The sequence below is a fragment of the Schistocerca nitens genome, chromosome 4 (assembly GCF_023898315.1).
Source record: "Schistocerca nitens isolate TAMUIC-IGC-003100 chromosome 4, iqSchNite1.1, whole genome shotgun sequence".
NCBI lineage: Eukaryota > Metazoa > Arthropoda > Insecta > Orthoptera > Acrididae > Schistocerca > Schistocerca nitens.
The window spans coordinates 271,650,368-271,674,153 of NC_064617.1; the positions used below are offsets into that span (position 1 = coordinate 271,650,368).

General features: G+C 48.3%; 7 non-coding genes across 7 annotated transcripts; 4 read left to right on the forward strand and 3 right to left on the reverse strand.

Moving 5' to 3' along the window:
* Positions 1-2,124: 2,124 nt before the first annotated feature.
* On the reverse strand, positions 2,125-2,196 carry Trnaa-cgc (transfer RNA alanine (anticodon CGC)). Its single transcript has one exon. It is a non-coding gene; the product is annotated as a tRNA-Ala (tRNA).
* Positions 2,197-7,911: 5,715 nt separating this feature from the next.
* Positions 7,912-7,983, forward strand: Trnaw-cca (transfer RNA tryptophan (anticodon CCA)). Its single transcript has one exon. It is a non-coding gene; the product is annotated as a tRNA-Trp (tRNA).
* Positions 7,984-8,301: 318 nt separating this feature from the next.
* On the forward strand, positions 8,302-8,373 carry Trnac-gca (transfer RNA cysteine (anticodon GCA)). The gene has a single exon. It is a non-coding gene; the product is annotated as a tRNA-Cys (tRNA).
* Positions 8,374-8,647: 274 nt separating this feature from the next.
* Positions 8,648-8,719, reverse strand: Trnaa-cgc (transfer RNA alanine (anticodon CGC)). Its single transcript has one exon. It is a non-coding gene; the product is annotated as a tRNA-Ala (tRNA).
* Positions 8,720-8,837: 118 nt separating this feature from the next.
* Trnaw-cca (transfer RNA tryptophan (anticodon CCA)) lies at positions 8,838-8,909 on the forward strand. Its single transcript has one exon. It is a non-coding gene; the product is annotated as a tRNA-Trp (tRNA).
* An 11,979-nt stretch (positions 8,910-20,888) lies between these two features.
* Trnaa-cgc (transfer RNA alanine (anticodon CGC)) lies at positions 20,889-20,960 on the reverse strand. The gene has a single exon. It is a non-coding gene; the product is annotated as a tRNA-Ala (tRNA).
* A 118-nt stretch (positions 20,961-21,078) lies between these two features.
* On the forward strand, positions 21,079-21,150 carry Trnaw-cca (transfer RNA tryptophan (anticodon CCA)). The gene has a single exon. It is a non-coding gene; the product is annotated as a tRNA-Trp (tRNA).
* Positions 21,151-23,786: the final 2,636 nt, after the last annotated feature.

Here is a 23,786-nt window from a genome sequence, read left to right on the forward strand (position 1 = left end):
CTTTGATAGGGTAAACCATGAATATTTATTTACCACTCTGATGCATATAGGTTTTAACGACAAATTTTTAATTGTCTTAAAAAATCTATTGCAAGGCATGAAAACCAAAATTTTAATAAATGGACACTATACTCAAGATGTCGAAACAGCAAATGGTGTCCCGCAGGGAAGTCCTTTATCAATGATGCTATTTGTGGTAGCACTAGAACCTTTGCTGCAACGATTAAACAAGGAATTAGAAGGCATCTCAATTTCAGGGGTCAGTAACGCTACCAACGCTTACGCCGACGACGTCGGAGTCATCGTCAGAAGTAATGACGACGTTGTAAGACAGAGAGATTGTTCGCCTTTACTGCTTCGCAACGGGAGCGCAAATCGACGATATGAAAAGCTCCTTTCTAAATCTCCATGGCTTCAGGAACACTGCCCTCGAATGGGCCAGGTCTGTAGACCATCACACTGCGTTAGGTGTGAGGTTCTACCGATGCCCCCTGCAAACAACGACATTCAACTGGAAGAAGGTCTTACATAGTATTCGAGGTACTTTAATATTGAACCGACTTAGAGACTTGAACATAGTCCAAAGGGTGCAATTAATCAACTGCGCTGTCCTTTCGAAAGCAGTATATGTAGGTCAAATACTGCCGATACCTACAACGATATCCAAAACCATCATGAGCTTCATCTGCAAGTATGTTTGGAGAGGTGAGATATTTAAAGTGGCAGCCAGTACTATAACATTAAAACCGAGAGAAGGAGGCCTCGGACTGACCGATATCCGCCGCAAAACTACGGCTCTTTATATCAAGCGTACACTTCAGCTTTTAGAAGACCGCCACAATAATTTATCATCGAAACTTTTCCAAATCCTTAAACCGGAGAGTATGGAACCACCTATTAACATAAGTAAAATATCTTACAAATTGCAGCACATCAGATTCTACTATTTAGAACTCAGTTATCTGCACTGCATTGTCGCGGATAGGACCAAAAGAAACTGTAGTTTCATCATGGATTGCCTTACTACAAAGGACAACCGCAACAGAATGGAATCAAAATATCCCACCCGAAATTGGCAAAATATTTGGAAGAATATAAACAGTAAAGTACTGTCCACCAAAGTGCGCGGTGCCCGGTACAAGGTTGTCAATAATACCGTTGCCACAAATGAAAGATTACAGTCTATAGGCTTGAGTGACACAAATCAGTGTCCACGTTGTAATGTGATAGACACCTTACGGCATCGTCTCATATGCAATGGCTACCAGGTCATTTGGGACAGAGTCCGCCAACAGGTGGCATTTATCAATAGGAACGACGGCAGACACCTTACTGTCGACATTCTCGTCAACCCCGAAAGCGTTGCTTTCCCTATTCAGAAGACTAATGTTACCCTATGGCTACTGGGGAACTATGTCAATTATGTCATTAATAACCTCGGCCTGCCCGACGTACTGGACTATGAGCAACATGTATTACTGGAATATTATAAAATATGTGGACAACGACACAACAAGACATTGTATGGTAACATGCTAAAAATATTATTTGACAAACAAGGCATCGGATGAAGTACGCAATGACGAATCGCGGATAAAATATCGAAGTTTGCGATGCCAAAGTAGGGGATTGCTGCTAAGGGCGAAGTACGGTGGGGACTTTGTGGGCCCCAGGGCCGCTACGGTAGCCGTGAAGGCCTTCGCAGAACCCTGGAAAGGCCTTGCATTCTATGTTAAAAAAAAAATAATAACAAAAAAGTGGTTAGGACATTGCGTTGTGGCCGAAAAAAAAAGTCGTAGAACATTCGACTGCAGATCGAGAGGTCCCCGGTTCAATCCCGGGTGCCCCCTTCATTTTTCAGTATCTCGAAAAAACAAATGACGGTTGTCGCGGTGAGTTGCTAATACATGTTTCAGATGCACTCCGCACACCATACCGAAGGCTTTGGAGCAACATTTCAATGGGGGGATCGCAGCCCAGGCTCTTGCAGGTCATCGTCCTCCCGCCACGCGGTCGAACTGTACGAAATCCACTTGCTTGGGGGAAGAATCTTGTACACTGAATTTTATAGAATATGGTGATAGGCAAAAGTTTTCATGTACTGCTGCACGGAGAAACAAAAATTGGAGGAGCTGGGATTTGAACCCAGGACTTTCTGCATGCGAAGCAGACACTCTACCACTGAGTTACACCCCCGCCAGAGCAACTACATCTGGGACGATTCTCTCGTGGATCCTACTGTCATTATTTCTTAGGTTTGAACGGTACAGTAAGTGTGGTGTCACCGCTAGACACCACACTTACTAGGTGGTAACTTAAATCGGCCGCGGTCCTGTAGTACATGTCGGACCTGCGTGTCGCCACTGTGGGATCGCAAACCTAGCGCCACCACAAGGCAGGTCTCGAGAGACTGAGGAGACCTCGTCCCCAGTTGTACGGACAACATAGCTAGCGATTGGACGTGCTAAGCCTTGCTCTCATTTGCCGAGAGATAGACAGTAGAATAGCCCTCTGCTAAGTTAACTGGCGACCACCTAGCAAGGCGCCATTTGTATCAGTGCCTATAGCTTACTAATATTCAAGAGAGATGTATTCCAAGGACTAATTAAAAGTTAAGTAACAAGCATCATCGTACTTTTCTTCTTATTCATTTATAAGTCTCATGTTCCAGACTTCACGCCCGTCTGCGTTAGCATTGCGTGCCCTATCGGCTACAGCATTGTGTCTAGGCTGTATGGTCTAGACACAACATTATTGGCGACGAGAAAAAGAGTTTGTATTAATTAGATTGTGTCATGGCTTCGCCACAATCTCCGGATGTACTGTCCGAATTTTTTCGCTTGCAGAATCAGCAGTCGCAGGCGTTATTGGATGCCCTGGGACAGCTCGTCCAGGGTCAACGTGTGCTGCAACACGATGCGGCAGCCGCCGCTTCATCGCTACCGCAGCCACAACACGCCATTGCACCGCAATTTAGGCCGTTCGTGGCGGCCGAAGAAACATGGCAAGAATGGTCCCGCCAGTTCCAGTTTCATCTAACAGCCTACAGAATTCAAGGTAACGAGCGGCAGCCGTTTTTGCTTTCTTGTGTCGGTGTGTCTACCTACCGTGTGATAGTGAAATTGTTTCCCCGACGCGACGTAGCAACTCTGACCTACGAAGAAATTTTGTCTGCTTTAGATGCCTATTTCAAGGAAACAGTTAATGTAGTTGCAAAAAGGTATACGTTCTTTCGTACAAAACGTACGGCCGGTCAGACTAATAGGGAGTGGGTTGCAACTTTGCAAGGACTTACTAGGGAGTGTGCCTTTGAATGTGACTGTGGCCTTCCTTATTCAGACACTATGGTGCGTGATGCAATAGCACAGAACGTTTCTGATGTTCGCATACGGGAACAGATTTTGAAACTCGTTAATCCCTCCCTTCAACAAGTGATAGACATATTGGATAGGCAAGACACACTTGACTCTGCTCAGGACTCATTTGAAACTTCGCCAGCAGTGTGTCACATTAACCGGCCCGCCGGGCCCGCTGCACGGGACGCTACGCGGCCCTCGCGCCCGTCACAGCAGCGGCAGCCTACCTTGCCAACACGTGCGCCGCGTAAGCAAGCAACTGCAGTGAAATCATGCCCGCGGTGTGCAACTAGACATTCGCGTGAAAATTGCCCGTCACGCCAAGCTATTTGCTTTTACTGTCAAAAGAAAGGACATGTTCAAAGTGTTTGCCAGAAAAAGCTTAGATCAGACAATCACAATAATTCCAGGCCCTTTGCTTCGCGCCGGAATCGAACCCAGGACGATCAGGCTCGTGGACCTTCGCCCATGGACATTCATGTAGTTCATTCCCACCCGTCCAGTGACACTTTAGCTAACGGTGACTGTGTTCGTCCCACAAACAGTGTGCGTCGACGTCGCCGAAATTCCCGTGAAGTCGCAAGTGCTTCTGTACCTGTATCAGTTCAAATTGCACGTGACAGTCGCTCTTGTCGTCAGCAGGACACTAAACTTTTTGTGGACTTAGACTTTGAAGGCACAGTGATACCATTCCAGCTCGATACCGGAGCTGCAGTTTCATTGCTCAATCACGACACGTACAAACAACTGGGCAAACCGCCATTGCGTGCCGCAAATGTTAAGTTACATAGTTACTCTGGACAGCATATACCTGTGTTAGGACAGTGCAGCCTTCTTGCCACATACAAGGGACAGACAAAACTTGTCTCATTTTACGTTCTTCGTTCTACTTCTGCAGTGAACTTGTTTGGTTTAGATTTATTTCAATTGTTTAATATGTCTATAGTAAATCAGGTCCTATCAGTGAATCAGACGGTGCCTTCCGCCAGTGTTTCTAGTCTTTGTGAAGAATTTGCAGACATTTTTGCACCGGGCCTTGGTTGCGCTAAGAACTATGAAGCGCATTTGGAACTGCAAGAAAACGCGCAACCGAAATTTTTCAGAGCGCGCAATGTTCCCCACGCATTGCGTGATGAGGTCGCCAGAACATTAGCCGATTTAGAATCTCAAGGTGTAATTGAACGTGTGCAGGCTTCTCTCTGGGCCTCACCCTTAGTAATTTTGCCAAAACCTTCCGGTAAACTGAGACTTTGTGTGGACTTCAAGGCAACAGTGAATCCACAACTTGTGACTGCCACTTTTCCTTTGCCCCGCCCGGAAGATCTTTTTGACAAACTGTGCCCGGGAAAATATTTTTCAAAATTGGACCTAGCAGATGCGTACTTGCAAATACCTGTGGACGCAGAATCCCAGCACGTCTTGGTGGTAAACACGCATCTTGGCTTGTATCGCTTCAAAAGACTGCCATTCGGGTGTGCATCCGCCCCTGCTTTGTTTGAGCAATATTTACAAACTGTGTGTGCGTCGGTCCCTACTGCTGCGAACTATCTGGACGATATTGTGATCTCAGGAAAGACAGAAGCCGAACATTTGCAAAATCTCCGAACATTATTTCAGGTCTTGCGTCAGAATGGTCTTCGCTTGAGGAAGGACAAATGTGTGTTTTTTGCTCGGGACTTACCCTACCTGGGGCATGTCATAAATGCCCAAGGTATACATCCGAGTCCCGAGCACCTCCGTGCCATACAGGATTTACCTGCACCGCGAAACTTGAAACAGCTACAGAGTGTGTTGGGTAAAATTAATTATTATGCAAAGTTTGTGCCGCGCGCTTCTTCCATTTCAGCTCCGCTTCATCGCTTACGCCGTAAAGGTGTTCCGTTCGTCTGGACGACGGAATGCGACCGCGCCTTTCGCCAGTTGAAATCGGCGTTACTTTCAAATACGTGCCTTACGCCATTCGATCCCCGAAAACCTCTTTTGTTGATGGTAGATGCCTCGGATTTCGGGATCGGTGCTGTGCTTGCGCACAAAGATGGTTCGCATGATCGCCCTATTGCCTTTGCGTCCAAATTGCTCTCATCTGCGCAAAGAAATTATTCCCAGATAGAGAAAGAAGCTTTAGCTCTCGTGTTTGGTGTTACAAAGTTTCATGATTTCTTGTATGGTCGTCACTTTACAATCATCACGGACCACAAACCTTTGACATCGCTTTTTCCTCCGAACAAGCCTGTACCTCCACGTACAGCGCAGAAATTCATTCGCTGGTCACTTTTTCTCTCGCAGTTCCGCTACGATATCTTGTATCGGTCCACTGCTAAGCACGGAAACGCTGATGCGTTGTCCCGTTTGCCTGTTGCTGAGGATAAAGCATTCGATTCTTCCGAACTTGCTTGCATGTTCATTGATTCGGAAACCGATGATGTGGTCGAATCGTTTCCTATTGATTTTCGTCGTGTAGCTGCAGCCACAGCTGCTGACCCTGTCCTTGCTACTGTTTTGCGTTTTGTTGCTACGCAATGGCCCTTGTCAAAGTCACGGATCGAGGATCCTTTGGTTCGCCGTTTTTTTGCTCACAAGGAGAGACTTTTTGTACGACATGGTGTTTTGTTGTTGCGTTCCGATAATGATCAATCCAGAGTCGTGGTCCCACGTTCGTTACAGTCCTCTGTCTTAAAGCTTCTTCACCAAGGACATTGGGGTATAGTGCGTACGAAACAACTTGCTCGTCAGCACTGTACTTGGTTCGGAATCGATGCTGCGATTACGAATATGTGCTCCTCTTGCCGCGGCAATTCTTTGCATGGCCGAAAGCCACTTCCCCTTGGCAACGCTTGCACATCGATTTTGCTGGTCCATTCTGGAATGCTCGATGGTTGGTTGTGGTCGATGCTTTCAGTAATTTCCTTTTGTTGTCCAGATGTCTTCCACGACGTCTTCTGCCACAATCCAAGCCTTGTCTGCTATCTTTTGCATTGAAGGTCTTCCGCAGACTATTGATTCCGACAATGGCCCACAATTCATGTCCGCAGAATTTCAGTCCTTCTGCGAGGCCAATGGTATTCAACATCTGACATCCGCGCCGTTTTCGCCTCAGTCAAACGGTGCCGCTGAACTATTGGTCCGGACTTTCAAGTCACAGATGTTGAAATTGAAAGAGTCGCATTCTCGGGAGGACGCTTTGTTGCTCTTTTTGTCTTCGTATCGCTCTCAGCCCCGCGATGGTCGCTCGCCGGCTGAATTGCTCCATGGTCGTTCTCATCGCACCTTGATGTCTTTGCTGCATCCGCCACATCAGGTTCCTGTGCAGCGGCAGACTCCTGCTTTTGCTCCTGGCGACGTTGTCTATTATCGCACCTATCGCGGTTCACGGCGTTGGCTCGCAGGGCGCATTCTTCGCTGCCTCGGCCGCGCGATGTATTTGGTTTTGGGGGCCTCTGGTGAGGTGCGTCGGCATCTCAATCAGCTGCGCCTCTGTCGTCGCCTGGGTTCTACCGCTCCCCGTCTGCTTTCAGCGACGGAGCCATCCGGTCAGCGCCTTGGGGACCCATCTACTGGCTCGTCTCATCCCCAGGTGTTACCGACGCTGCCTTCCCTTTTGCCTCATGGCGTCGCGCCGCCGCCGCAGCCGCCGCCGGCGCCGCCCGCAGTGGACGCTTCGCTGCAACCGCCCGGCGCCTCCCAGGGTCACGCGCCGCCGCTCGCTTCCCGTGACCGGCCGTCCTCCGCCATGGACCTCTTGCCCGCTACGGACCAGATGTCGTCATCGCGCGTCGGATTCCCCGACGCAATGGAGGTCGACCCTTCGGCCCCTCCTGTCTCATTACGTGCGCATACACCGCATGTTGACGTGCACCCTGGACTAGGTTTTCAGGCGTTTCCTAGCTCCCCTCGGACCGAATGGCCGGGTGCGGGTGGCACAGCCTCGCCTGTTGTTAGGCTCCCCACCTCATCGCATACGTCGACATGCGGTCCTCCCCACGGCGGGCGGAAGCCTTATCTCACGACCGTTCGCCGATTTGCGGGGGAGGAATGTGGTGTCACCGCTAGACACCACACTTACTAGGTGGTAACTTAAATCGGCCGCGGTCCTGTAGTACATGTCGGACCCGCGTGTCGCCACTGTGGGATCGCAAACCTAGCGCCACCACAAGGCAGGTCTCGAGAGACTGAGGAGACCTCGTCCCCAGTTGTACGGACAACATAGCTAGCGATTGGACGTGCTAAGCCTTGCTCTCATTTGCCGAGAGATAGACAGTAGAATAGCCCTCTGCTAAGTTAACTGGCGACCACCTAGCAAGGCGCCATTTGTATCAGTGCCTATAGCTTACTAATATTCAAGAGAGATGTATTCCAAGGACTAATTAAAAGTTAAGTAACAAGCATCATCGTACTTTTCTTCTTATTCATTTATAAGTCTCATGTTCCAGACTTCACGCCCGTCTGCGTTAGCATTGCGTGCCCTATCGGCTACAGCATTGTGTCTAGGCTGTATGGTCTAGACACAACAGTAAGTGTTCGAGGAACCTATTCATGACAAGACCTAAGCAGCGTCGACTCCGTGGCGCAACGGTAGCGCGTCTGACTCCAGATCAGAAGGTTGCGTGTTCAAATCACGTCGGGGTCACAATGAAATTTTCGTTTACGAAAGCCATAGGCAAGTATGTCAGTTTAATCAGATACCAAACGATTACAGAGAACGGACGAACAGAACTTGCTTGAAAAAAGCAACTAGTGCAATTTTCGCGTTCTGACATTAAGGTGAAGGCGCCGACTCGCACTTTCTCCAGGCGCGAAGTGTCTAGTATTTTTGATATTTATATCGTTTAACGCTAATATATAACTGAGAGATAATGATTACGCAATATTTTGCTCGATTAGACGTCTTTAGCCAGGCAGAGTATAATATTCTTCCTTAAGTTATGGGAATAGAAAGATCGTGAAAGGGGGTATAGCTCAGTCGTAGAGCATTCGACTGCAGATCGAGAGGTCCCCGGTTCAATCCCGGGTGCCCCCTTCATTTTTCAGTATCTCGAAAAAACAAATGACGGTAGTCGCGGTGAGTTGCAAATACATGTTTCAGATGCACTCCGCACGCCATACCGAAGGGTTTGGAGCAGCATTTCAATGGGGGGATCGCAGCCCAGGCTCTTGCAGGTCATCGTCCTCCCGCCATGCGGTCGAACTGTACGAAATCCACTTTCTTGGGGCAAGAATCTTGTACACTGAATTTTATAGAATATGGTGATAGGCAAAAGTTTTCATGTACTGCTGCACGGAGAAACAAAAATGGGAGGAGCTGGGGTTTGAACCCAGGACTTTCTGCATGCGAAGCAGACACTCTACCACTGAGTTACACCCCCGCCAGAGCAACTACATCTGGGACGAGTCTCTCGTGGATCCTACTGTCATTATTTCTTAGGTTTGAACGGTACAGTAAGTGTTCGAGGAACCTATTCATGACAAGACCTAAGCAGCGTCGACTCCGTGGCGCAACGGTAGCGCGTCTGACTCCAGATCAGAAGGTTGCGTGTTCAAATCACGTCGGGGTCACAATGAAATTTTCGTTTACGAAAGCCATAGGTGAGTATGTCAGTTTAATCAGATACCAAACGATTACAGAGAACGGACGAACAGAACTTGCTTGAAAAAAGCAACTAGTGCAATTTTAGCGTTCTGACATTAAGGTGAAGGCGCCGACTCGCACTTTCTCCGGGCGCGAACTGTCTAGTATTTTTGATATTTATATCGTTTAACGCTAATAGATAACTGAGAGATAATGATTACGCAACATTTTGCTCGATTAGACGTCTTTAGCCAGGCAGAGTATAATATTTTTCCTTAAGTTATGGGAAAAGAAAGATCGTGGAAGGGGGTATAGCTCAGTCGCATTCTGGCTCTAGCTGCCGACGCGTACGGACGTGCCACCGTTTGCTGCGCGTAGTCAGTGCTTCGCCAGTGTTTACATTGCGTTTCTGTGTCTTTGCCTTTTGTGATTTTCTTCGTGTGTAACTTGCGTTTCTTCTGCCTACTGTGTTCTGTTTTTGTTTTCTACCGACGATTATTTATCGCTTGTGGAGTTTTCGGTAATTACCGGAATCTCCCCTTGATTGCTGCATACCATGGCTACAACTGTGAGGAAGAATACGCTGGTTTTTGCTTTCGCCAAGGAAACACGACGTGTTCAGCCGACTGCTCTGGAAATTCATGATTGGCTTGATCAGGTACTTGGCATTAATTCTGATATGGTGCATACCACTCAGCTAGATACTGACAACTACTGTGTTTTCGTAAAATTTTTGAGCCCCGTTTCGGTAGATAAAATTATTGGAAAATTCGGGTATCATATAGAATTTTTGCATAGAGACGGCACTACAAGTAAAGTGGCTATCAGGAGAGCTGATGCTCTTTATAGATCCGTGCGGGTGTTAAATTTATCTATCGAGATAGATAATGAGAAAATCAAGGTTGCCCTTTCTCAATATGGTGAGGTTAAGGATATAGTTAACGAACTTTGGTCGAAGCAATTTAAAATTCAGAGCTTCAATGGTATTCGTTCGGTAGAGATGGAAGTAAAGACGGATATCCCATCTCATATAACTGTTGACGGGCATAAAGCACACGTGATTTATTCTGGTCAAACCCCTACGTGCCATATATGCAATGAATCGGGTCATTTAAGGCAGGACTGTCCCCGTCGTGTTTTTGTACTAAAAACAAATTTAGTCCAACGCCGCAAGATGACCTTGAGCGAAGTTTTGGCAACTGATAATACAGCCGAACAGGGTGAGGGTTCGGATCCTGTACCTAGTTCTGGAAATATTGCTGTTGATGGTAGTGATTTTCCACCCCTGGTAACACGTTTCAGTTGTGATTCCTCTGCCCGAGTGTTGGACGTACTAAACAAGAAACGACCACTTGAACATACAGATGATCATTCCGATGATGAAACCTCCCGACAATCTCCTGCTGTCCGTAAACAGAAAGCTAGCGATGAAAATCTGCCTGTGCCCCAAGACGAAATGCAAGTGGATTTAATTACAGTCTCTGATACATCTCGCTCATTGCCAGAAAATGAAACGGCAGCTGCCGACAGCGAGAAAGTAGAAGTCCCCCAGGCAGTGACTACTTGCCCAGCTGTAAACAGCGATAATCAGCTGTTTACAGACGGGAAGTTCGCGGAAGCGGTAGAACAACAACACCGCGACACCGCAACAGCACAGCAACCGGCACCAGAGTGTAAACAAGAGGAAGTGTTTACTTCTGAACCGGACAATAAGCAAACACCGTCGCAAGCATCACAACAAACGAAGGTAGCATGTAAACAGCAGGCAGTGTTTACAAACCAGATCTCTCGAGACACTGTTGCTGAAGCGGCCACGCCGAGTGCTGCCACAACAAAATCAGGTCAGGGTTTTCAGGGCGTCCACCGCCGTACGCTAAAACCACAACCGAATCTTACTCTTTCTCGCACCCCAGCCAAACGAAAAGCCGAAAAGTCAGCTGTAAAATCGCAGAAAAATATACGATATGACATTGTCCGAGAAGGTGCTCCAGATGAGCCTCCTGATACACTCAATGTCGAACAGCCCCTCAGTACTAAGGTACGGGATGACAATGGAAGACAAGCTAATGTTTAGCAACCGTGTTACGAGGAACAATGCAGAATTCTAAACGACTGTAGTTCTACAACGGATTTCAGCATACCAAAAGTACAACAGTTTTTGACCAAGGTTGTAGGTGGCCAATAGCCAGTTACAGATGCAAGCATACTCTATCACAACGATAAATATAAATAAAATTCGAACCTCATTAAAGCTAGCTGCTCTCAAGGAATTTTTGTCTGACTCTGGAACCGATATCGCGATGCTACAGGAGGTTGTAACGACGTCACTTGCAATACCAGGATACACCGCCATTGTTAACGTATCTTGTGAAACACATATAGGAACAGCGTTTCTGCTCAGGGAAGGAATTCCCGTGTCTCAAGTAGAGCGTTTGGAATCTGGAAGGGCCATTAGTATAATCGTTTTAGGTACCACATTGATTAACCTATATGCGCCCTCAGGAAATAGTAATAGACAGGACAGGGCAGCATTTTGTAAAGAGGAAATTATATATTTATTACGTCGAAACCCAAACAGTTTTATAATGGGCGGTGATTTTAACTGTGTGTTAAATCGTAAAGATCAACAACCACATTTTAACGGTTCGTTGGAACTTAAACGCCTAGTAACCGTCTTAAAACTTAAGGACGCACGGGAACTAAAATATCCAACGAATGTTGAATATACGTATATAACACAGACTTCGCGCAGTAGAATAGACAGAATTTATGTTTCGCAAAACTTAGAACGATGTCTACTCAATTCAGAAATCGTACCTGTATATTTTAGTGACCACTGCAGTATGAAGGCGTGCATTAATTTAGCTCCACAGCCAATTCAGATTTTTAGGAACCAGTGGCATCTAAATGTCTCTCTCTTAAAAGAGCAAGATTTGGCAGACGCAGTATCGGAAGCGTGGACCTTATGTCTGCGATCGATGGACAGGCACCCCACAGTATTAGATTGGTGGATTAAGGTTGCAAAACCGAGACTGAGAAAAGTGTGTATCAGATACAGCAGAGAAAGAGCGCGGGAGTTAAAAAACAGTATGGAATTTTATTACAGATTGTTGCGGGACCTCTATGAACAGGCAAACGTGTCAACCATTAGATTACACGACATCAAACACGCCAAAGCGAAATTACTGCCTTTAAAAGACAACAGATGGAAGGCTTAAAACTGAAGTCCAAGGCGAAGTCGGTGGTAGAGGATGAAACAACATCCTTATATCATCTGCTTCGGCATGCAAAGAATAGGCGACGAACTGTCATTAGTGAAATTAAAACATCCAATGGGACAACACTAACGTCTCAGAAGCAGATTCTCAATGCAGTATACCAATACTACCATGCATTATATTCTTCCAGCCCACCTCACGAGGGGTCTCTGCGAGAGGTTCTCAGTGTTTTATCCCCACAATTGACGAGTTCTGATAACGACTAAATCCTTTCTGAAGTCAGTAACGAAGAGGTTCGTGAGATAATAACCAAGTCCCCGTTAAATAAATCTGCTGGACCCCACGAACTGCCTGTAGAATTTTACTTAAAATTCTGGTTTTTAATTGGTGACACTTTTACATGCATTGTCAATGAGATTTTTAACGAGCAGACGGTACCTGAAGATTTTAAAGATAGCAAAATTGTACTTATGCCGAAAAACAAAGGGACGAAAAGTTTAAACAATTACCGCCCTATTTCACTTTTAAACTCTGACTACAAAATAGTATGCCGGATTTTAAAAAAGAGACTTTCCCCTCTGACCGACAAATTAATTAGTCAACATCAGTCATGTGCAGCAAATAGAAGTATTTTTAATACAATTTCTGAATATAGAGACATCATCGCCTTAGCATCAGTTTCCAATATCAAATGTGCTCTACGCTTTATAGATTTTAATAAGGCTTTCGACTCGGTGAATCACCGTTTCCTGTTTGAGGTACTGACAAAAATGGGATTCGTCCATTTAACTGTTAATGTTATAAAAAACATTGCTACTGGTCTGAACGCTAAATTAGCCGTCAACTGTCAGCTGTCGCGGCAAATTCAAATAAACCGCGGCATCCCACAGGGAAGTCCCTTATCTGTGTTTTTATGTTGTGTCGTTAGAGCCCTTTTTACGAAGTGTTCATGAAAGGTTAAAGGGCATAACTATAACTGGCAGGAAAACTGTAGTGAGAGCCTATGCTGACGATGTTGGTGTCGTCATAAGAGGGCAAGATGATGTAATTCGTCTAGGGGCCATTCTTCAAAACTACTGCCGAGCATCGGGTGCGACAAAGAACGAAAATAAAAGTACAATCTTGGGAATGCGGGGTCTTGAATGGATACACATCGATTGGGCGAAGTCAGTTACCACCCATAAAACCCTGGGGACAATCCTGACGGCATGTCCCATGAGGATGACAGCCCTCAACTGGAAAGAGGTTTCAACAAAGATTCAAGGGGGACTCACTGAGAACTCACAACGACTTATGAACCAGGTTCAGAGGGTCAAGTTCATTAACTTATGCATTCTCTCAAAGGCATTCTATATGGCACACGTTTTTCCCTTGCCGAAGTTGATAGCTCAGAAAATAATGTCGAGAGTTGCAAATTTCTTATGGAAGGGGGAAATCTACAGGGTTAACCTAAAAACTGCGACCTTACATCCTAGAAATGGAGGCCTGGGACTGGTGGACATAAGCAATAAAGCTTCTGCGCTTTTTATAAAACGGTCTTTAAACATATTTCACGCCAACCCAGGCAGTATTACTACACAATTGTTTCAATGTGTCCAACCAGAAAGCCTTCAGCCACCGGCAGACGTACAAAAGATTAACCCCCGACTGCGATACGTTAGGATCTTGTACACAGAATTGAGCTATGTTAACGAGAAACTCAGAACTTCACTGCACCTTACAGCCAGAGATATCATGAGAGAAAGACAACAATACGAAGGCCAAAATAAAATTGCCACGAAATATAAGAATTACAACTGGGATGCAATTTGGGAGAATATTAGTTTTAACGGGCTCAATTCACATGTGGTAACGGCATGGTACAAAGCCGTCAATGATATTGTCAGCACCAACGAACGGCTTTATAAAATTGGGAAAGCTGAAACCCCCTTATGTCAGACATGTAAACTGGTTGACACCGTGATTCATAGATTCACGTGTGGTGGAAATTTCAACAATTGGATTTGGCTCAGGAAAAGTCTTGCACTACTGCAACGAACGTCACCCAATTCTATTACTCCTATGATGCTTTTCAGACCTGAAATTAAGTATTACCCCAAAATCAAAAATAATGCGATACACTGGTTAATGGGACAGTTTGTCCATTACATTATCAATAAAATAGGTGGTGACGACGAAACGGAATTCAAGCTTTTTATGAAAATGGAGTACAGCAAAGTTAAGCACTATGCAGACCACAGGAAAATGTATGGAAACATGTTGATCATTTTATTCGAGAGAATAGGTGTTGGTTAAAAAGCACAGTCTAACACTAAAGTTACTATTTTAGGGGTACTGAAGGAATGAAGTATGTGATCTATGTTCAAGATGAAGGAATTGCCTCTTCTTTTATCCATTTCTGTTATGTCGGTCCCCCCAATATGTGTCTCATAAATGCTCGATGTATATTGCAGTAAAATCACATGTTTCCTACTCGAATGACTGTTGAATGATAACTCGAATGACAGCCATTCAATGAGATCTCCACCCAGAAGTCGTACAACCAGTGCTCAGCACCATAATAAAACGAGCAGGCAAAGACCACACACGACTACAACCGCTTTTCTATAACATGTAAAATGTACTGAAGGAGCCATTCGGTGCGAGTAATGGCGGGGGCATCGTGGCCAGGCCTCAAGTTCTTTGACCCCTGCCCTCTTTGTCCCCGTCATGCGGCCTACTGATATGCTTCCGAAAAGACACACAAAAAAAGTGGTTAAGGCGGAAAAAAAGTTGAAAATAAAAAAAATAACCCAGAGGTCCAAAAAAAATGGTGAAACGGTTAGCACTCTGGACTCTGAATCCAGCGATCCGAGTTCGAATAAAAAAAAAAAGTGGTTAAGGCGTCTGACTAAAAAAAAAATATAGTCGTAGAGCATTCTTCTGCAGATCGAGAGGTCCCCGGTTCAATCCCCGGTGCCCTCTTCATTTTTCAGTATCTAGAAAAAACAAATGACGGTTGTCGCGGTGAGTTGCAAATACATGTTTCAGATGCACTCCGCACGCCATACCGAAGGCTTTGGAGCAACATTTCAATGGGGGGAACGCAGCCCAGGCTCTTGCAGGTCATCGTCCTCCCGCCATGCGGTCGAACTGTACGAAATCCACTTGCTTGGGGGAAGAATCTTGTACACTGAATTTTATAGAATATGGTGATAGGCAAAAGTTTTCATGTACTGCTGCACGGAGAAACAAAAATTGGAGGAGCTGGGATTTGAACCCAGGACTTTCTGCATGCGAAGCAGACACTCTACCACTTTTTTTTTTAATGAACCGCTGCAGGAGCAGGACGACGGGTAGGGCAGGGGTCGACACCCGAAGCCTGGCCATCCCGCCGCCACGCCCAAGCAACGTGTTCGAGTTCGAGGATCGAAGGATCAGGAAGAGGATGGAGTGGGTTTGTAGATGTTGTTCTTTCTATTTATTTATTTCTTTAATTTTTATAACATTTTTTGTATTATAGATTTATTTTTGTTTCATTACAAAGAAAGATCCTACAACTGCTGTAGCCGTGCGTCCGTGTCGTCTTCTCGTCTGTTGGGAGGGGTTCCCCCCTATTCCGTCCGTAGAGGATCAATATGCTCCAGGATTCTTCTTCATTTTCAGCGTCTCATACCCGGAACGCCCCAGTGAGCAGGAGGATCCGCAAATAATGAACCTAAATAATTTGCGAAACGAGTTCTGTACTTCGGGTGGCGGCTGAAAGCTGCATGTGTCGTCATCAATAGGGACCAAAAGTCGAGTGTGCCTTTGGGAGCATCGCAAAATATGTAGTAAACGGCCATGCCTTTTAGCCAGTTAACGGCGTTCGTTCTGGTTGATGGAAAGTATACGACATCGGGGCGCAATACGTCATCAGGGGAGATAGACTCCGGCAATCGCCGCAAGAGTAATGCCAGCATGCGCTGCGTCAGTAGCCAGCACTCGCTGGTCGCGGCACACGTCAGACGGTGTGCATCCGAGTCAGCGACTGAGCATGTCGGACACAAGGGGTCGTCCGTCAGATGTATGGAATGTAACCTCTGACGAGTAGCGAACTTCCCATTCACAACCACGTACCACAATGATCGCACCGTCGTAGGTAGAAAAGGCGTGTGTACCGCTCGCCACACCGTGTTCCAGGAAACTTCAGGATGTCTGTGGGTGACCGTATTTACAGGTTGCCGCTGCTGATAGAGGCGATAATAGTCTTTTGTGCTGGGCTTCCGTGTCGTCGGAAGTTCTGACCGTAAGTAGCTGAAGTCAATAAAGAAGTCTCTGATGTGGGTGAGTGCCGGTGAAATGTGTCCTACAGAAACCGGGGGATGCAGTGAGTGTGGTGCCACTTCCGCTATCAGGGTGCCCGTCAGAGTGGCGTGGGCAGAGGTCCACGTACGACGCATAGTGTTGAGATAAAGCGATCGCGCACGGTTATATACGTGAATTAAACCGATACCGCCCGCCCGCTGCGGCAGTGTCAGGGTGGCGTATCGGACTTTAAAAACCAGACCGGTGCTTACGAAATGTTCATATGCTGCTTGAAATCTGTCGGCCATCGTAGCTGTCAAGGGAAGGATATGCGCAAAATAGTTCAGTTTGGAGACAAGATAGGTGTTGACATAACGTGTTCTGAGGAGCACATCCAAGCGACGCAGTTTGTTGTCCTGCAGCAGAGCACGTGTCTGGTGTAGGAGCCGGCGGTACGTAGCCGCCGCCGTGCGGCGGACATTGCTATAGAATTGCACTCCTAAACACTTGAGTACGGGCACCTTGTCAAAGGGCACCGCCGTTGTGTGGGAAATCCCCCCTCCGACATCCATGTATTTTGTCTTCTTCACGTTGATGACGCTCCCAGCGACCGCCCCGTACTGGCGTAGCCACTGTAGCGCCATATGCATTTCATCCTCTGATCTGGCCAGGAACACCACGTCATCGGCGAATGCACCACAACAAAAGGTCACGTACCGCAAGAAGATACCAGTTAATCGCTGCCGTAGACCATGTAAAGCTGGTTCAAGCGCTGCAGCAAATAATATGCCCGACAGGGGGCACCCTTGTCGCACTGACCGTCCAACAACAATGTGACCAGACTGATAACCGTTGACCATCATGCGGGAGCGCGCTCCGTGGACCAGTCGAAGGACCACCTGTGCAGACTCCGGAGAGAGGCCCATGTGTTGCAAAACTGCGCGTAAGAAGCCGTGATCGACGCGGTCGAATGCGTGGTCAAAATCTACGGCGACAAGGGCGCCTCGAATTTTGCAGGCCGCCGTCAAAGCAATTACGTCGCGGTATGCTCCTAACGCCGTATGAATGTTGCTGACACCACCTAAACATGTCTGATCGGTGTGGATGGCTTTCCCGATAGCGGTGTGGAGACGCGCGCGAAGGATACGGGCGAAGATCTTGTAGTCGTTGTTGAGGAGTGTGAGTGGGCGAAAATCCTGCCACCTACAACCACCATTCGGTTTCGGAACTGGGATTAAGATGCCTTCTGTGAATTCTGTGGGGACAGTGAAACCAGGGCGGATCAGGTCTTGAAACATTTGGAGCCACTTGTCACCCATAAGGTGGTAAAAAGTGCGGTAGAATTCCAGGGGTAAACCGTCCGGTCCAGGCGACTTGTTCGGTGCTCCACGTGCCAAGGCCGATGTCAGCTCGTCGGGTGTAATGGGCAGCAGCAGACTATCATCGGGTGCCACGTCCCGAGGGGCGGGAAAATCGTGCAACAGCTCGTCATAATCACGTACATTTCGCGGATCTTCCATGTACAAGGTCCCGTAGTGTCTGGCGAACGTGTGCGCGATGTCCGTTTGTGTCACTGCGCGCCCGCCGTCCTCCGTGTTTACCGCCGTAATGAGTTGACGTTTGCGGTGGCGCCTCTCGCGCACAATGTGATACACTGACGCTGTTTCGTTGGGGATACAGTCTTGCACTCGCGCACGGATGGGGACACCGTCTAGCTGCTCTGTCCTGATGCGAAGTAGACGAGCTTTGATGCGTTGTACGGACATCTGACGTTCGGGAGACGGCGGTTGCGTCGCCAGCTCACGTAACGCTGTATAGTAAAATTCCGATGTTGCCCTTTGCCAGTTCGATCTGTCACGCCCGTAGGCCATCAAGGTCTTTCGGAGGGCAGGTTTGACACATCCCAGCCACCACAGCAACGTGGAAGCATACATAGGCAGGCGCCTGATACATCGACGCCACGTGTCAGTGACTGCTCGCCGACACGCATCCTCGCGAAGGAGGGAGACGTTCAGCGTCCACGGGCCCCTGCTGTGTCTTGTGAGTTGTCGGGGCAAGGTGACAGTGCAGATGTACGCGAGATGGTCCGTGAAGGCCGTCGGCCAGAGTTCTGCATCACGGGTTGCTGTGCGGAGGGCACGCGAGACATACATCCGGTCCAGACGACTGGGTCCCATGATGTAAGAGCCATGTGTCGTGGAGCGCGAGGTCACGTATCAATGCTTGTAGAGCCGGGCATGGGACGTAATGCGGTATCTGGTCCTCGGGCCGCAGAACACTGTTAAAATCGCCACCCACTATGTAATCGTCCATATTTCCTTGCAAAAGTGGGGCCAACTCCTCCGAATAGAAGACATGCCTGTCACCACGGTGCGAATTACCGGAGGGAGCATAGACGTTAATGAGGCGCACTGCGCCAAGTGTGAGTGCGATGCCTCGCCCGTTTGGCGAGTACGTCGCGTCCGTCGCGTCTATGCCATCTCGGAGAAGGATGGCCGTTCCTCCTGCGCCATCACCTACAGGTAGGCTGTACGTGGTGTAGCCATATAGGTCCAAACACAGCTCGGGGCGGACCTCCTGGAGAAGGGCAATGTCCAAGTCTGCCGCTCTGATCATGTCGTGTAACATGCGGGTCTTGACAGTGGAGTGGACACCATTTACGTTGACTGTTCCCACACGGTATGACTGAGACATATCAAGTGGCGGAGGCAGTGTGACGGTGCAATCCCACAGTGATCTCACACACCACACACCACACAGCCATCCATCTGCATGCTGTGCATTACTGTGCCGTAGGAGTCCCTGACTGGCAGAGCCCTCCGGGCTCAATGTCAGCCATGGGCTCTGGTGGAGATATCGATGTTTGCTGTGCATCATCTGCCTCCATATCGTCTGCCCAATCACCAAGAGACGATTGTGATGACATTGGGGGCTGGACGCTTTCACAAGAGCCCACATTTTAAGAGTCGACGCAGTGCGCCTCGTTTTCTGGGCCACCAGATTTAGGAGAGTGTTCCCTGTCTTCAGGCACCTTCTGGTGAATGATGCCACTGGAGTCCGTTGCAATTGTGGGCGAGTCAACGAAGTCGATGTCTTCCGCCGGCTTCACATTCCTGTCCTGTTCGTCAGCTGACAATCGCCTCTTCTTGTGTCGCTTGGGTGATTTTTGCTTTCGGGTCCGAGATTCGACATCCACTGGAGGGCGGGGCTCGACACAGTCTCGGTCGCTAGGAACCCCTGTGTCTGATCCCGACAGTGACGGTGGCTGGGTGCCCACGACGCTGCGGTGGGCGGAGGCTGAGGAACCTCTGCACCGTTGGGCTGCGGCGTCGTCGACGGCGCTGACTCTCCAACGGAGCTGGCAGCGGCTTGAGGAGGGAGCAGGTTTTGATCATCCATCACATAATGTCGTGCCGCCTCCACATATGTTAGCGGGAGAGAGGTCATAGTGGATAGTTGGGGAAGTTCATTGCGGGGCACCTGAACGAGGCGGCGCTGCAGACACTCAGTTCTAACATGGCCCTCCTGACCGCATCCCGAACAGGTCCTCGGTTGTCCATCATATATAACAATTGCGCGGCAGCCACCAACGAAAACATACGATGGAACGTGCTTCTTAAGTTCTATGCGCACTTGTCGTACCCCGTTAAGGACAGGGTACGTTTCGAATGTGTTCCATTTCTCCTCTGTGTGGCTCAGAACTGTGCCGTATGGCCGCAGCGCATCAACGACTAGGTTGGCAGGAAATTCGAACGGTAGTTCAAAGATGCGCACGGTACGCACCCCCAGACCAGCATGGTCAACTCCTACCACGCTCACGTCACCGTCTGCATGACAGAAGCGGAAGCCGTTTGCAGATCGTTGGAGTAGTCTGTCGCAGGCCGCTTCGTCAATCAGTTTGAGGTACACTGTCCTGGTTACAATAGACAGATGAATTCCTATCAGTTCTTGTGGTTCGATGTGCATGATGTCTCGTAGAAACCGTTCAAATTCATGGGCCTTATGTTTCGTGTACGATGCGTTGAACGTTAGTTTGATTGTAGCTTTTCGATATGAAAACGCCATGAAGGGTCGGTACAGGTACTATACGGCAAGACAACGACGCGACCGCGCGCTAGCGGCTAAACAACAACACCTACGGAGCACTGCCCGGCGCGCCGAGGCCGTCCGCACAGTAACACGGCTGAAAGCCGACTGGGTGCCCCCTTCATTTTTCAGTATCTCGAAAAAACAAATGACGGTTGTCGCGGTGAGTTGCAAATACATGTTTCAGATGCACTCCGCACGCCATACCGAAGGCTTTGGAGCAACATTTCAATGGGGTGGATCGCAGCCCAGGCTCTTGCAGGTCATCGTCCTCCCGCCACGCGGTCGAACTGTACGAAATCCACTTGCTTGGGGGAAGAATCTTGTACACTGAATTTTATAGAATATGGTGATAGGCAAAAGTTTTCATGTACTGCTGCACGGAGAAACAAAAATTGGAGGAGCTGGGATTTGAACCCAGGACTTTCTGCATGCGATGCAGACACTCTACCACTGAGTTACACCCCCGCCACAGCAACTACATCTGGGACGAGTGTCTCGTGGATCCTACTGTCATTATTTCTTAGGTTTGAACGGTACAGTAAGTGTTCGAGGAACCTATTCATGACAAGACCTAAGCAGCGTCGACTCCGTGGCGCAACGGTAGCGCGTCTGACTCCAGATCAGAAGCTTGCGTGTTCACATCACGTCGGGGTCACAATGAAATTTTCGTTTACGAAAGCCATAGGCGAGTATGTCAGTTTAATCAGATACCAAACGATTACAGAGAACGGACGAACAGAACTTGCTTGAAAAAAGCTACTAGTGCAATTTTCGCGTTCTGACATTAAGGTGAAGGCGCCGACTCGCACTTTCTCCAGGGGCGAAGTATCTAGTATTTTTGATATTTATATCGTTTAACGCTAATATATAACTGAGAGATAATGATTACGCAATATTTTGCTCGATTAGACGTCTTTAGCCAGGCAGAGTATAATATTTTTCCTTAAGTTATGGGAAAGGAAAGATCGTGGAGCCCCCAGGGGCTCAGCATTCATTTGCTGGGTACGGGCTTGGCGACCCCGGGGTGCCTGAGCTGGGGACTGGTCAGCGCCGCCAGTTCCCTGTCACCGTAAGCTCTGAGCATCCTTCAGCGACCACCGTGCGGCGCGGCGGTGGAACGTTGTGTGTCTCAGGGAATGGGGATCTTGGCTTGACCGCCCGGATCGCGAGGATGGAATAAACCTCTATAAAAAACCCCTCAATCTCAAGGTGTGCTGCGCGCCGATGAGATGCATGGTTGTTGAGGTGGAACAGTCGTTAGCGGGCAACCTCTGGGGAACCTGCCACACCTCAGTTGTATAAGGCTTACCTAGGCACGCGGGGCTCTGTCTAGGTGGACTTCTAGTTCCCTAGCTGCTCGTGGGATCGAGATGGAACACTCGAACTTTTCTTCTCCTCCTCCCAGCGTAAAGGGTGGGCCGCTGGTAGATTCTAACACCCAATCTAACAAGAGGGCTCGTGTAGCCAGTCCTCCTGATTTCGGTACTAGTAACAGAACGCATGCTGCTTCCCAGAATGTGTTTCTCATAATTAAAAGAAAAAAATGGGAGTTTTGAAAAAGTTTCGCTATTTTATATACAGAAGGGCTTAGAGGGTATTGCTGGCACGTTAAAGTCTGTAAAGCGCTTGCGCAATGGCACCTTGCTGCTTGAAACATCTAGCTTCCAGCAAGTTCAGAACCTTCAGAAGGCACAATTTCTTGGGGAGTTTGCGATTGAGACTGAATTTCACAACACCTTGAACTACAGCAAGGGTGTTGTGACTTGCAGAGATCTCGTTGACATTCCCCAAGACGAACTGACGGCTGAATGGTCCCGGGAAGGAATTGTCGACGTGCAACACGTTATGAAACGGGTGGATGGTGCTCTCATGAAATCTGACTCGTTTATCCTTACGTTTAACAGCACCAAATTGTCCGAGCATGTGAAGGCAGGTTTCCTACGTCTCAGTGTACGGCCTTATTACCCCAACCCCATGCAGTGTTTTAAATGCCAACGCTTTGGACACACTACTCTCGGCTGTAAAGGGGAAGCCACTTGCGGGAACTGTGGTAAAGCCGCCCATGAGGGAGTTGGTTGCTCCTCTCCTCCCAAGTGTGTCAACTGCTCTGGGGATCACCCTGTGTGGAGTAGGGAATGTAGAGTTTTCCTTGAGGAACGGAAGATCCAGGAACTTAAAACCACCAAACGCATCCCGTACGGTGAGGCAAAGAAAATTTACAAGTCCCTGCAGCCGCCCACGTTCGCTGCTTCCTTTTCTTCCGTTCTGAAACAGCCAGTCTTGAAAACTGATGCCGCTACACAAACGGAGGTTGCTACTGTCAGCACTAGCACCTGCGTTTGTCAATGTACGTGTGCTGCTGCTGTTCCTGCGAAGCCTGCTGCTCCTCCCCGGCCTTCTGACCAGGCCGTGGTAGCTAACGTCATGGAACTTCCTGCCCCTTCCCAGGTCCAGTCTTGTGCAATGCCCAGCGCTGCTACACCCCCTACTGCTTCTGAGGTTTTGGGTCCACTGCCACCTCAGGCCAGAAAATCGAAGCCCAAGCCAAAGGTGAAGACTCGACCGCTAAAGGAGACTGAAGTTCTACAGTCTGCTGATGTTGATGTCATTCTTTCTGACGTCTCTCTCGACTCCTCTTCAGAGGCGATGGAGGTTGATGTCAGACTGGGGCAATCATCTCGCCCCAAAACTGAGCCTCCACCTGTTGTGGGCTCTCCTCCCCGACAGAAAGTGAGACTGAAGGTCCTCCCACCCTGATCGATGGCTCCCATTATACAGTGGAACATGAATGGATTCCGGGCACCTGTGGAGGAACTGCACCTCCTAGCACGGCAACGCCCCCTGTGCTTGTGTTTACAGGAAACACATCTAAAACCATCTGATGCTCCTGTACTCAGGGGCTATACGTTGTATCGCAAAGATGACCTGACTGGAGACAGAGCCAAAGGCGCCGTGTTTGTCAATAATGACCACCACACCTCTGCTCTCCCCCTGGATACTGACCTGCAAGCAGTTGCAGTTGAAATTCATTCCCGTCGAAGGCTTACTGTTTGCTCCCTTTATTTACCCTCTCTGGATGCAATGACCTTAGACGCTCTCACAGATCTTATCGACCAACTCCCCCGCCCCTTTCTCCTCCTGGGAGACTTCAATGCCCATCATGTGCTGTGGGGCTCCACTTCTCTTTGCACTCGAGGTCGAATTTTGGAGAGCCTCCTAACATCTCAAGTGTTGTGCATCCTCAACACAGGTACTCCAACTCATTTCTCTGCCGCTACTGGGTCATTCTCA